The sequence below is a fragment of the Ranitomeya imitator genome, unplaced genomic scaffold (genome assembly GCF_032444005.1).
Source record: "Ranitomeya imitator isolate aRanImi1 unplaced genomic scaffold, aRanImi1.pri SCAFFOLD_1560, whole genome shotgun sequence".
Taxonomy (NCBI): domain Eukaryota; kingdom Metazoa; phylum Chordata; class Amphibia; order Anura; family Dendrobatidae; genus Ranitomeya; species Ranitomeya imitator.
Genome location: NW_027194921.1, coordinates 1 through 12,127, shown reverse-complemented (window position 1 = coordinate 12,127; position 12,127 = coordinate 1). Strand labels below are relative to the sequence as shown.

The 12,127-nt window shown below is 46.9% G+C and overlaps 8 non-coding genes across 8 annotated transcripts; all 8 read left to right on the top strand.

Annotated features, from left to right (window-relative positions):
• The first annotated feature begins 1,190 nt into the window (after positions 1-1,190).
• Positions 1,191-1,381, top strand: LOC138656632 (U2 spliceosomal RNA). Its single transcript, XR_011316936.1, has one exon. It is a non-coding gene; the product is annotated as a U2 spliceosomal RNA (small nuclear RNA).
• A 1,212-nt stretch (positions 1,382-2,593) lies between these two features.
• LOC138656631 (U2 spliceosomal RNA) lies at positions 2,594-2,784 on the top strand. The gene has a single exon (XR_011316935.1). It is a non-coding gene; the product is annotated as a U2 spliceosomal RNA (small nuclear RNA).
• A 1,213-nt stretch (positions 2,785-3,997) lies between these two features.
• LOC138656630 (U2 spliceosomal RNA) lies at positions 3,998-4,188 on the top strand. The gene has a single exon (XR_011316934.1). It is a non-coding gene; the product is annotated as a U2 spliceosomal RNA (small nuclear RNA).
• A 1,213-nt stretch (positions 4,189-5,401) lies between these two features.
• LOC138656649 (U2 spliceosomal RNA) lies at positions 5,402-5,592 on the top strand. Its single transcript, XR_011316952.1, has one exon. It is a non-coding gene; the product is annotated as a U2 spliceosomal RNA (small nuclear RNA).
• A 1,213-nt stretch (positions 5,593-6,805) lies between these two features.
• Positions 6,806-6,996, top strand: LOC138656648 (U2 spliceosomal RNA). Its single transcript, XR_011316951.1, has one exon. It is a non-coding gene; the product is annotated as a U2 spliceosomal RNA (small nuclear RNA).
• Positions 6,997-8,209: 1,213 nt separating this feature from the next.
• Positions 8,210-8,400, top strand: LOC138656647 (U2 spliceosomal RNA). Its single transcript, XR_011316950.1, has one exon. It is a non-coding gene; the product is annotated as a U2 spliceosomal RNA (small nuclear RNA).
• A 1,213-nt stretch (positions 8,401-9,613) lies between these two features.
• Positions 9,614-9,804, top strand: LOC138656641 (U2 spliceosomal RNA). The gene has a single exon (XR_011316944.1). It is a non-coding gene; the product is annotated as a U2 spliceosomal RNA (small nuclear RNA).
• Positions 9,805-11,016: 1,212 nt separating this feature from the next.
• On the top strand, positions 11,017-11,207 carry LOC138656629 (U2 spliceosomal RNA). The gene has a single exon (XR_011316933.1). It is a non-coding gene; the product is annotated as a U2 spliceosomal RNA (small nuclear RNA).
• The last annotated feature ends 920 nt before the right edge of the window (positions 11,208-12,127 follow it).

Below are 12,127 nucleotides of genomic sequence, written 5' to 3'. Positions count from 1 at the left end.
GATTGAATTGAAATCAGCCCAGCAAGTTGTCATTTAACACTTTCTGAGAATTCTTTTCAGGGTCAAAGAAGCACGTTTCAGGTGGCAAATGTAGCAATTTGCTCAGTTTCACTGGACCGTTTGCAACATTTCCTGTGCCTTGCTTTCACCTGTGCATGTTCAGCATTGGATTGCATCCAATATGCAATCAATCAATCAAGCAATCAAGCAATCTTTGCTGGTTGCAACAGGTGTGTTAAGATGTAGGCCCGAATGAGGCCTTTGTAACAGTGTTGCTAATATATTGTGCCATCTACAAAATTAGGCCCCTGCCTGCCTGCCTGCCTGCCTGCCTGCCTGCCTGCCTGCCTGCCTGCCTGCCTGCTGTCTGTCAGCATGAAGTGTTTAAATTGAAGTATCCTACGAGTAGTTCGGCCATACATACTACATTTGTGACCGCATGCACAAATTCCTTTGTAAAACATTGGCTCCCTCTTGTGGACCACTGACTTTTAATTATGTGGTGTATGATATGTATTTCAATAAAGAAGGAAAAATGGTGTCTGTGATGATCTTGAATGTGCTAGTCTTGTCTATTTTGTCTTGTACTGTGTGAGTAGTATTCTAATGCTTTTGACCAACTGGGTGCGCTGCTGCTGCCTGCCCGCCTGCAGTAGATAGAATCTATGCACGGAACCTTCACCTGCTGCTGCTGTCACAATGGGGCCTTCAGCCATTGACTCCGGAACTCTCACGTGTCACAATGGGCTCTGGACTTATCTAAGGCAGAGAAAAATGGCGCCGTCTTCAGTCTGCTGCTGGAACAGCAGCAGACCACATGGTAGGGGGATTGTCTTTTTTTTTTTTAAAGGGGCAATTTGCAGACTTGCACTAATAGTTGCACTCTGGAGCGCCAAAGGGATGGAGGGTGTGTTCAGATGGGCGGAGTTATGCAGATCAGGCGGCGTTATGCAGATTAGGCGGAGTTAGGCAGATTTTTTAAAAACGCGTTGGGCCCAAATTGAACACACCCCCACACACCCCCACACACCCCCCACACGCCCCCACACACACCAGAACTGCCATTTGAGAAGGCATCCAGAGTTTAGAAAAAAAATGTCTTCCCCTGGGCAATCATCTTTTGGGCTCTCTCCACAGTGAGTCCTGGTTGTGGGCCATGGGGCGTCTGGAGTGGCAAACCATTTCAGGCTATCGCTTCTCGGCCTTTTGGCTAAGATCAAGTGTAGTATCTGTTCTTATCAGTTTAATATCTGATACGTCCCCTATTTGGGGACCATATATTAAATGGATTTTTAGAACAGGGAGCTGGAAATGGAGCTTGCTCTGTCCACTCCACGCATTGACCCGTTATTGCAGTATCTCCGGGAACAGTGCACCCCTTCTCTGATCCGGTTTCCAAAAACAGATTGAATTGAAATCAGCCCAGCAAGTTGTCATTTAACACTTTCTGAGAATTCTTTTCAGGGTCAAAGAAGCACGTTTCAGGTGGCAAATGTAGCAATTTGCTCAGTTTCACTGGACCGTTTGCAACATTTCCTGTGCCTTGCTTTCACCTGTGCATGTTCAGCATTGGATTGCATCCAATATGCAATCAATCAATCAAGCAATCAAGCAATCTTTGCTGGTTGCAACAGGTGTGTTAAGATGTAGGCCCGAATGAGGCCTTTGTAACAGTGTTGCTAATATATTGTGCCATCTACAAAATTAGGCCCCTCCTGCCTGCCTGCCTGCCTGCCTGCCTGCCTGCCTGCCTGCCTGCCTGCCTGCTGTCTGTCAGCATGAAGTGTTTAAATTGAAGTATCCTACGAGTAGTTCGGCCATACATACTACATTTGTGACCGCATGCACAAATTCCTTTGTAAAACATTGGCTCCCTCTTGTGGACCACTGACTTTTAATTATGTGGTGTATGATATGTATTTCAATAAAGAAGGAAAAATGGTGTCTGTGATGATCTTGAATGTGCTAGTCTTGTCTATTTTGTCTTGTACTGTGTGAGTAGTATTCTAATGCTTTTGACCAACTGGGTGCGCTGCTGCTGCCTGCCCGCCTGCAGTAGATAGAATCTATGCACGGAACCTTCACCTGCTGCTGCTGTCACAATGGGGCCTTCAGCCATTGACTCCGGAACTCTCACGTGTCACAATGGGCTCTGGACTTATCTAAGGCAGAGAAAAATGGCGCCGTCTTCAGTCTGCTGCTGGAACAGCAGCAGACCACATGGTAGGGGGATTGTCTTTTTTTTTTTTAAAGGGGCAATTTGCAGACTTGCACTAATAGTTGCACTCTGGAGCGCCAAAGGGATGGAGGGTGTGTTCAGATGGGCGGAGTTATGCAGATCAGGCGGCGTTATGCAGATTAGGCGGAGTTAGGCAGATTTTTTAAAAACGCGTTGGGCCCAAATTGAACACACCCCCACACACCCCCACACACCCCCCACACGCCCCCACACACACCAGAACTGCCATTTGAGAAGGCATCCAGAGTTTAGAAAAAAAATGTCTTCCCCTGGGCAATCATCTTTTGGGCTCTCTCCACAGTGAGTCCTGGTTGTGGGCCATGGGGCGTCTGGAGTGGCAAACCATTTCAGGCTATCGCTTCTCGGCCTTTTGGCTAAGATCAAGTGTAGTATCTGTTCTTATCAGTTTAATATCTGATACGTCCCCTATTTGGGGACCATATATTAAATGGATTTTTAGAACAGGGAGCTGGAAATGGAGCTTGCTCTGTCCACTCCACGCATTGACCCGTTATTGCAGTATCTCCGGGAACAGTGCACCCCTTCTCTGATCCGGTTTCCAAAAACAGATTGAATTGAAATCAGCCCAGCAAGTTGTCATTTAACACTTTCTGAGAATTCTTTTCAGGGTCAAAGAAGCACGTTTCAGGTGGCAAATGTAGCAATTTGCTCAGTTTCACTGGACCGTTTGCAACATTTCCTGTGCCTTGCTTTCACCTGTGCATGTTCAGCATTGGATTGCATCCAATATGCAATCAATCAATCAAGCAATCAAGCAATCTTTGCTGGTTGCAACAGGTGTGTTAAGATGTAGGCCCGAATGAGGCCTTTGTAACAGTGTTGCTAATATATTGTGCCATCTACAAAATTAGGCCCCTGCCTGCCTGCCTGCCTGCCTGCCTGCCTGCCTGCCTGCCTGCCTGCCTGCCTGCTGTCTGTCAGCATGAAGTGTTTAAATTGAAGTATCCTACGAGTAGTTCGGCCATACATACTACATTTGTGACCGCATGCACAAATTCCTTTGTAAAACATTGGCTCCCTCTTGTGGACCACTGACTTTTAATTATGTGGTGTATGATATGTATTTCAATAAAGAAGGAAAAATGGTGTCTGTGATGATCTTGAATGTGCTAGTCTTGTCTATTTTGTCTTGTACTGTGTGAGTAGTATTCTAATGCTTTTGACCAACTGGGTGCGCTGCTGCTGCCTGCCCGCCTGCAGTAGATAGAATCTATGCACGGAACCTTCACCTGCTGCTGCTGTCACAATGGGGCCTTCAGCCATTGACTCCGGAACTCTCACGTGTCACAATGGGCTCTGGACTTATCTAAGGCAGAGAAAAATGGCGCCGTCTTCAGTCTGCTGCTGGAACAGCAGCAGACCACATGGTAGGGGGATTGTCTTTTTTTTTTTTAAAGGGGCAATTTGCAGACTTGCACTAATAGTTGCACTCTGGAGCGCCAAAGGGATGGAGGGTGTGTTCAGATGGGCGGAGTTATGCAGATCAGGCGGCGTTATGCAGATTAGGCGGAGTTAGGCAGATTTTTTAAAAACGCGTTGGGCCCAAATTGAACACACCCCCACACACCCCCACACACCCCCCACACGCCCCCACACACACCAGAACTGCCATTTGAGAAGGCATCCAGAGTTTAGAAAAAAAATGTCTTCCCCTGGGCAATCATCTTTTGGGCTCTCTCCACAGTGAGTCCTGGTTGTGGGCCATGGGGCGTCTGGAGTGGCAAACCATTTCAGGCTATCGCTTCTCGGCCTTTTGGCTAAGATCAAGTGTAGTATCTGTTCTTATCAGTTTAATATCTGATACGTCCCCTATTTGGGGACCATATATTAAATGGATTTTTAGAACAGGGAGCTGGAAATGGAGCTTGCTCTGTCCACTCCACGCATTGACCCGTTATTGCAGTATCTCCGGGAACAGTGCACCCCTTCTCTGATCCGGTTTCCAAAAACAGATTGAATTGAAATCAGCCCAGCAAGTTGTCATTTAACACTTTCTGAGAATTCTTTTCAGGGTCAAAGAAGCACGTTTCAGGTGGCAAATGTAGCAATTTGCTCAGTTTCACTGGACCGTTTGCAACATTTCCTGTGCCTTGCTTTCACCTGTGCATGTTCAGCATTGGATTGCATCCAATATGCAATCAATCAATCAAGCAATCAAGCAATCTTTGCTGGTTGCAACAGGTGTGTTAAGATGTAGGCCCGAATGAGGCCTTTGTAACAGTGTTGCTAATATATTGTGCCATCTACAAAATTAGGCCCCTGCCTGCCTGCCTGCCTGCCTGCCTGCCTGCCTGCCTGCCTGCCTGCCTGCCTGCTGTCTGTCAGCATGAAGTGTTTAAATTGAAGTATCCTACGAGTAGTTCGGCCATACATACTACATTTGTGACCGCATGCACAAATTCCTTTGTAAAACATTGGCTCCCTCTTGTGGACCACTGACTTTTAATTATGTGGTGTATGATATGTATTTCAATAAAGAAGGAAAAATGGTGTCTGTGATGATCTTGAATGTGCTAGTCTTGTCTATTTTGTCTTGTACTGTGTGAGTAGTATTCTAATGCTTTTGACCAACTGGGTGCGCTGCTGCTGCCTGCCCGCCTGCAGTAGATAGAATCTATGCACGGAACCTTCACCTGCTGCTGCTGTCACAATGGGGCCTTCAGCCATTGACTCCGGAACTCTCACGTGTCACAATGGGCTCTGGACTTATCTAAGGCAGAGAAAAATGGCGCCGTCTTCAGTCTGCTGCTGGAACAGCAGCAGACCACATGGTAGGGGGATTGTCTTTTTTTTTTTTAAAGGGGCAATTTGCAGACTTGCACTAATAGTTGCACTCTGGAGCGCCAAAGGGATGGAGGGTGTGTTCAGATGGGCGGAGTTATGCAGATCAGGCGGCGTTATGCAGATTAGGCGGAGTTAGGCAGATTTTTTAAAAACGCGTTGGGCCCAAATTGAACACACCCCCACACACCCCCACACACCCCCCACACGCCCCCACACACACCAGAACTGCCATTTGAGAAGGCATCCAGAGTTTAGAAAAAAAATGTCTTCCCCTGGGCAATCATCTTTTGGGCTCTCTCCACAGTGAGTCCTGGTTGTGGGCCATGGGGCGTCTGGAGTGGCAAACCATTTCAGGCTATCGCTTCTCGGCCTTTTGGCTAAGATCAAGTGTAGTATCTGTTCTTATCAGTTTAATATCTGATACGTCCCCTATTTGGGGACCATATATTAAATGGATTTTTAGAACAGGGAGCTGGAAATGGAGCTTGCTCTGTCCACTCCACGCATTGACCCGTTATTGCAGTATCTCCGGGAACAGTGCACCCCTTCTCTGATCCGGTTTCCAAAAACAGATTGAATTGAAATCAGCCCAGCAAGTTGTCATTTAACACTTTCTGAGAATTCTTTTCAGGGTCAAAGAAGCACGTTTCAGGTGGCAAATGTAGCAATTTGCTCAGTTTCACTGGACCGTTTGCAACATTTCCTGTGCCTTGCTTTCACCTGTGCATGTTCAGCATTGGATTGCATCCAATATGCAATCAATCAATCAAGCAATCAAGCAATCTTTGCTGGTTGCAACAGGTGTGTTAAGATGTAGGCCCGAATGAGGCCTTTGTAACAGTGTTGCTAATATATTGTGCCATCTACAAAATTAGGCCCCTGCCTGCCTGCCTGCCTGCCTGCCTGCCTGCCTGCCTGCCTGCCTGCCTGCCTGCTGTCTGTCAGCATGAAGTGTTTAAATTGAAGTATCCTACGAGTAGTTCGGCCATACATACTACATTTGTGACCGCATGCACAAATTCCTTTGTAAAACATTGGCTCCCTCTTGTGGACCACTGACTTTTAATTATGTGGTGTATGATATGTATTTCAATAAAGAAGGAAAAATGGTGTCTGTGATGATCTTGAATGTGCTAGTCTTGTCTATTTTGTCTTGTACTGTGTGAGTAGTATTCTAATGCTTTTGACCAACTGGGTGCGCTGCTGCTGCCTGCCCGCCTGCAGTAGATAGAATCTATGCACGGAACCTTCACCTGCTGCTGCTGTCACAATGGGGCCTTCAGCCATTGACTCCGGAACTCTCACGTGTCACAATGGGCTCTGGACTTATCTAAGGCAGAGAAAAATGGCGCCGTCTTCAGTCTGCTGCTGGAACAGCAGCAGACCACATGGTAGGGGGATTGTCTTTTTTTTTTTTAAAGGGGCAATTTGCAGACTTGCACTAATAGTTGCACTCTGGAGCGCCAAAGGGATGGAGGGTGTGTTCAGATGGGCGGAGTTATGCAGATCAGGCGGCGTTATGCAGATTAGGCGGAGTTAGGCAGATTTTTTAAAAACGCGTTGGGCCCAAATTGAACACACCCCCACACACCCCCACACACCCCCCACACGCCCCCACACACACCAGAACTGCCATTTGAGAAGGCATCCAGAGTTTAGAAAAAAAATGTCTTCCCCTGGGCAATCATCTTTTGGGCTCTCTCCACAGTGAGTCCTGGTTGTGGGCCATGGGGCGTCTGGAGTGGCAAACCATTTCAGGCTATCGCTTCTCGGCCTTTTGGCTAAGATCAAGTGTAGTATCTGTTCTTATCAGTTTAATATCTGATACGTCCCCTATTTGGGGACCATATATTAAATGGATTTTTAGAACAGGGAGCTGGAAATGGAGCTTGCTCTGTCCACTCCACGCATTGACCCGTTATTGCAGTATCTCCGGGAACAGTGCACCCCTTCTCTGATCCGGTTTCCAAAAACAGATTGAATTGAAATCAGCCCAGCAAGTTGTCATTTAACACTTTCTGAGAATTCTTTTCAGGGTCAAAGAAGCACGTTTCAGGTGGCAAATGTAGCAATTTGCTCAGTTTCACTGGACCGTTTGCAACATTTCCTGTGCCTTGCTTTCACCTGTGCATGTTCAGCATTGGATTGCATCCAATATGCAATCAATCAATCAAGCAATCAAGCAATCTTTGCTGGTTGCAACAGGTGTGTTAAGATGTAGGCCCGAATGAGGCCTTTGTAACAGTGTTGCTAATATATTGTGCCATCTACAAAATTAGGCCCCTGCCTGCCTGCCTGCCTGCCTGCCTGCCTGCCTGCCTGCCTGCCTGCCTGCCTGCTGTCTGTCAGCATGAAGTGTTTAAATTGAAGTATCCTACGAGTAGTTCGGCCATACATACTACATTTGTGACCGCATGCACAAATTCCTTTGTAAAACATTGGCTCCCTCTTGTGGACCACTGACTTTTAATTATGTGGTGTATGATATGTATTTCAATAAAGAAGGAAAAATGGTGTCTGTGATGATCTTGAATGTGCTAGTCTTGTCTATTTTGTCTTGTACTGTGTGAGTAGTATTCTAATGCTTTTGACCAACTGGGTGCGCTGCTGCTGCCTGCCCGCCTGCAGTAGATAGAATCTATGCACGGAACCTTCACCTGCTGCTGCTGTCACAATGGGGCCTTCAGCCATTGACTCCGGAACTCTCACGTGTCACAATGGGCTCTGGACTTATCTAAGGCAGAGAAAAATGGCGCCGTCTTCAGTCTGCTGCTGGAACAGCAGCAGACCACATGGTAGGGGGATTGTCTTTTTTTTTTTTAAAGGGGCAATTTGCAGACTTGCACTAATAGTTGCACTCTGGAGCGCCAAAGGGATGGAGGGTGTGTTCAGATGGGCGGAGTTATGCAGATCAGGCGGCGTTATGCAGATTAGGCGGAGTTAGGCAGATTTTTTAAAAACGCGTTGGGCCCAAATTGAACACACCCCCACACACCCCCACACACCCCCCACACGCCCCCACACACACCAGAACTGCCATTTGAGAAGGCATCCAGAGTTTAGAAAAAAAATGTCTTCCCCTGGGCAATCATCTTTTGGGCTCTCTCCACAGTGAGTCCTGGTTGTGGGCCATGGGGCGTCTGGAGTGGCAAACCATTTCAGGCTATCGCTTCTCGGCCTTTTGGCTAAGATCAAGTGTAGTATCTGTTCTTATCAGTTTAATATCTGATACGTCCCCTATTTGGGGACCATATATTAAATGGATTTTTAGAACAGGGAGCTGGAAATGGAGCTTGCTCTGTCCACTCCACGCATTGACCCGTTATTGCAGTATCTCCGGGAACAGTGCACCCCTTCTCTGATCCGGTTTCCAAAAACAGATTGAATTGAAATCAGCCCAGCAAGTTGTCATTTAACACTTTCTGAGAATTCTTTTCAGGGTCAAAGAAGCACGTTTCAGGTGGCAAATGTAGCAATTTGCTCAGTTTCACTGGACCGTTTGCAACATTTCCTGTGCCTTGCTTTCACCTGTGCATGTTCAGCATTGGATTGCATCCAATATGCAATCAATCAATCAAGCAATCAAGCAATCTTTGCTGGTTGCAACAGGTGTGTTAAGATGTAGGCCCGAATGAGGCCTTTGTAACAGTGTTGCTAATATATTGTGCCATCTACAAAATTAGGCCCCTGCCTGCCTGCCTGCCTGCCTGCCTGCCTGCCTGCCTGCCTGCCTGCCTGCCTGCTGTCTGTCAGCATGAAGTGTTTAAATTGAAGTATCCTACGAGTAGTTCGGCCATACATACTACATTTGTGACCGCATGCACAAATTCCTTTGTAAAACATTGGCTCCCTCTTGTGGACCACTGACTTTTAATTATGTGGTGTATGATATGTATTTCAATAAAGAAGGAAAAATGGTGTCTGTGATGATCTTGAATGTGCTAGTCTTGTCTATTTTGTCTTGTACTGTGTGAGTAGTATTCTAATGCTTTTGACCAACTGGGTGCGCTGCTGCTGCCTGCCCGCCTGCAGTAGATAGAATCTATGCACGGAACCTTCACCTGCTGCTGCTGTCACAATGGGGCCTTCAGCCATTGACTCCGGAACTCTCACGTGTCACAATGGGCTCTGGACTTATCTAAGGCAGAGAAAAATGGCGCCGTCTTCAGTCTGCTGCTGGAACAGCAGCAGACCACATGGTAGGGGGATTGTCTTTTTTTTTTTTAAAGGGGCAATTTGCAGACTTGCACTAATAGTTGCACTCTGGAGCGCCAAAGGGATGGAGGGTGTGTTCAGATGGGCGGAGTTATGCAGATCAGGCGGCGTTATGCAGATTAGGCGGAGTTAGGCAGATTTTTTAAAAACGCGTTGGGCCCAAATTGAACACACCCCCACACACCCCCACACACCCCCCACACGCCCCCACACACACCAGAACTGCCATTTGAGAAGGCATCCAGAGTTTAGAAAAAAAATGTCTTCCCCTGGGCAATCATCTTTTGGGCTCTCTCCACAGTGAGTCCTGGTTGTGGGCCATGGGGCGTCTGGAGTGGCAAACCATTTCAGGCTATCGCTTCTCGGCCTTTTGGCTAAGATCAAGTGTAGTATCTGTTCTTATCAGTTTAATATCTGATACGTCCCCTATTTGGGGACCATATATTAAATGGATTTTTAGAACAGGGAGCTGGAAATGGAGCTTGCTCTGTCCACTCCACGCATTGACCCGTTATTGCAGTATCTCCGGGAACAGTGCACCCCTTCTCTGATCCGGTTTCCAAAAACAGATTGAATTGAAATCAGCCCAGCAAGTTGTCATTTAACACTTTCTGAGAATTCTTTTCAGGGTCAAAGAAGCACGTTTCAGGTGGCAAATGTAGCAATTTGCTCAGTTTCACTGGACCGTTTGCAACATTTCCTGTGCCTTGCTTTCACCTGTGCATGTTCAGCATTGGATTGCATCCAATATGCAATCAATCAATCAAGCAATCAAGCAATCTTTGCTGGTTGCAACAGGTGTGTTAAGATGTAGGCCCGAATGAGGCCTTTGTAACAGTGTTGCTAATATATTGTGCCATCTACAAAATTAGGCCCCTGCCTGCCTGCCTGCCTGCCTGCCTGCCTGCCTCCTGCCTGCCTGCCTGCCTGCTGTCTGTCAGCATGAAGTGTTTAAATTGAAGTATCCTACGAGTAGTTCGGCCATACATACTACATTTGTGACCGCATGCACAAATTCCTTTGTAAAACATTGGCTCCCTCTTGTGGACCACTGACTTTTAATTATGTGGTGTATGATATGTATTTCAATAAAGAAGGAAAAATGGTGTCTGTGATGATCTTGAATGTGCTAGTCTTGTCTATTTTGTCTTGTACTGTGTGAGTAGTATTCTAATGCTTTTGACCAACTGGGTGCGCTGCTGCTGCCTGCCCGCCTGCAGTAGATAGAATCTATGCACGGAACCTTCACCTGCTGCTGCTGTCACAATGGGGCCTTCAGCCATTGACTCCGGAACTCTCACGTGTCACAATGGGCTCTGGACTTATCTAAGGCAGAGAAAAATGGCGCCGTCTTCAGTCTGCTGCTGGAACAGCAGCAGACCACATGGTAGGGGGATTGTCTTTTTTTTTTTTAAAGGGGCAATTTGCAGACTTGCACTAATAGTTGCACTCTGGAGCGCCAAAGGGATGGAGGGTGTGTTCAGATGGGCGGAGTTATGCAGATCAGGCGGCGTTATGCAGATTAGGCGGAGTTAGGCAGATTTTTTAAAAACGCGTTGGGCCCAAATTGAACACACCCCCACACACCCCCACACACCCCCCACACGCCCCCACACACACCAGAACTGCCATTTGAGAAGGCATCCAGAGTTTAGAAAAAAAATGTCTTCCCCTGGGCAATCATCTTTTGGGCTCTCTCCACAGTGAGTCCTGGTTGTGGGCCATGGGGCGTCTGGAGTGGCAAACCATTTCAGGCTATCGCTTCTCGGCCTTTTGGCTAAGATCAAGTGTAGTATCTGTTCTTATCAGTTTAATATCTGATACGTCCCCTATTTGGGGACCATATATTAAATGGATTTTTAGAACAGGGAGCTGGAAATGGAGCTTGCTCTGTCCACTCCACGCATTGACCCGTTATTGCAGTATCTCCGGGAACAGTGCACCCCTTCTCTGATCCGGTTTCCAAAAACAGATTGAATTGAAATCAGCCCAGCAAGTTGTCATTTAACACTTTCTGAGAATTCTTTTCAGGGTCAAAGAAGCACGTTTCAGGTGGCAAATGTAGCAATTTGCTCAGTTTCACTGGACCGTTTGCAACATTTCCTGTGCCTTGCTTTCACCTGTGCATGTTCAGCATTGGATTGCATCCAATATGCAATCAATCAATCAAGCAATCAAGCAATCTTTGCTGGTTGCAACAGGTGTGTTAAGATGTAGGCCCGAATGAGGCCTTTGTAACAGTGTTGCTAATATATTGTGCCATCTACAAAATTAGGCCCCTGCCTGCCTGCCTGCCTGCCTGCCTGCCTGCCTGCCTGCCTGCCTGCCTGCCTGCTGTCTGTCAGCATGAAGTGTTTAAATTGAAGTATCCTACGAGTAGTTCGGCCATACATACTACATTTGTGACCGCATGCACAAATTCCTTTGTAAAACATTGGCTCCCTCTTGTGGACCACTGACTTTTAATTATGTGGTGTATGATATGTATTTCAATAAAGAAGGAAAAATGGTGTCTGTGATGATCTTGAATGTGCTAGTCTTGTCTATTTTGTCTTGTACTGTGTGAGTAGTATTCTAATGCTTTTGACCAACTGGGTGCGCTGCTGCTGCCTGCCCGCCTGCAGTAGATAGAATCTATGCACGGAACCTTCACCTGCTGCTGCTGTCACAATGGGGCCTTCAGCCATTGACTCCGGAACTCTCACGTGTCACAATGGGCTCTGGACTTATCTAAGGCAGAGAAAAATGGCGCCGTCTTCAGTCTGCTGCTGGAACAGCAGCAGACCACATGGTAGGGGGATTGTCTTTTTTTTTTTTAAAGGGGCAATTTGCAGACTTGCACTAATAGTTGCACTCTGGAGCGCCAAA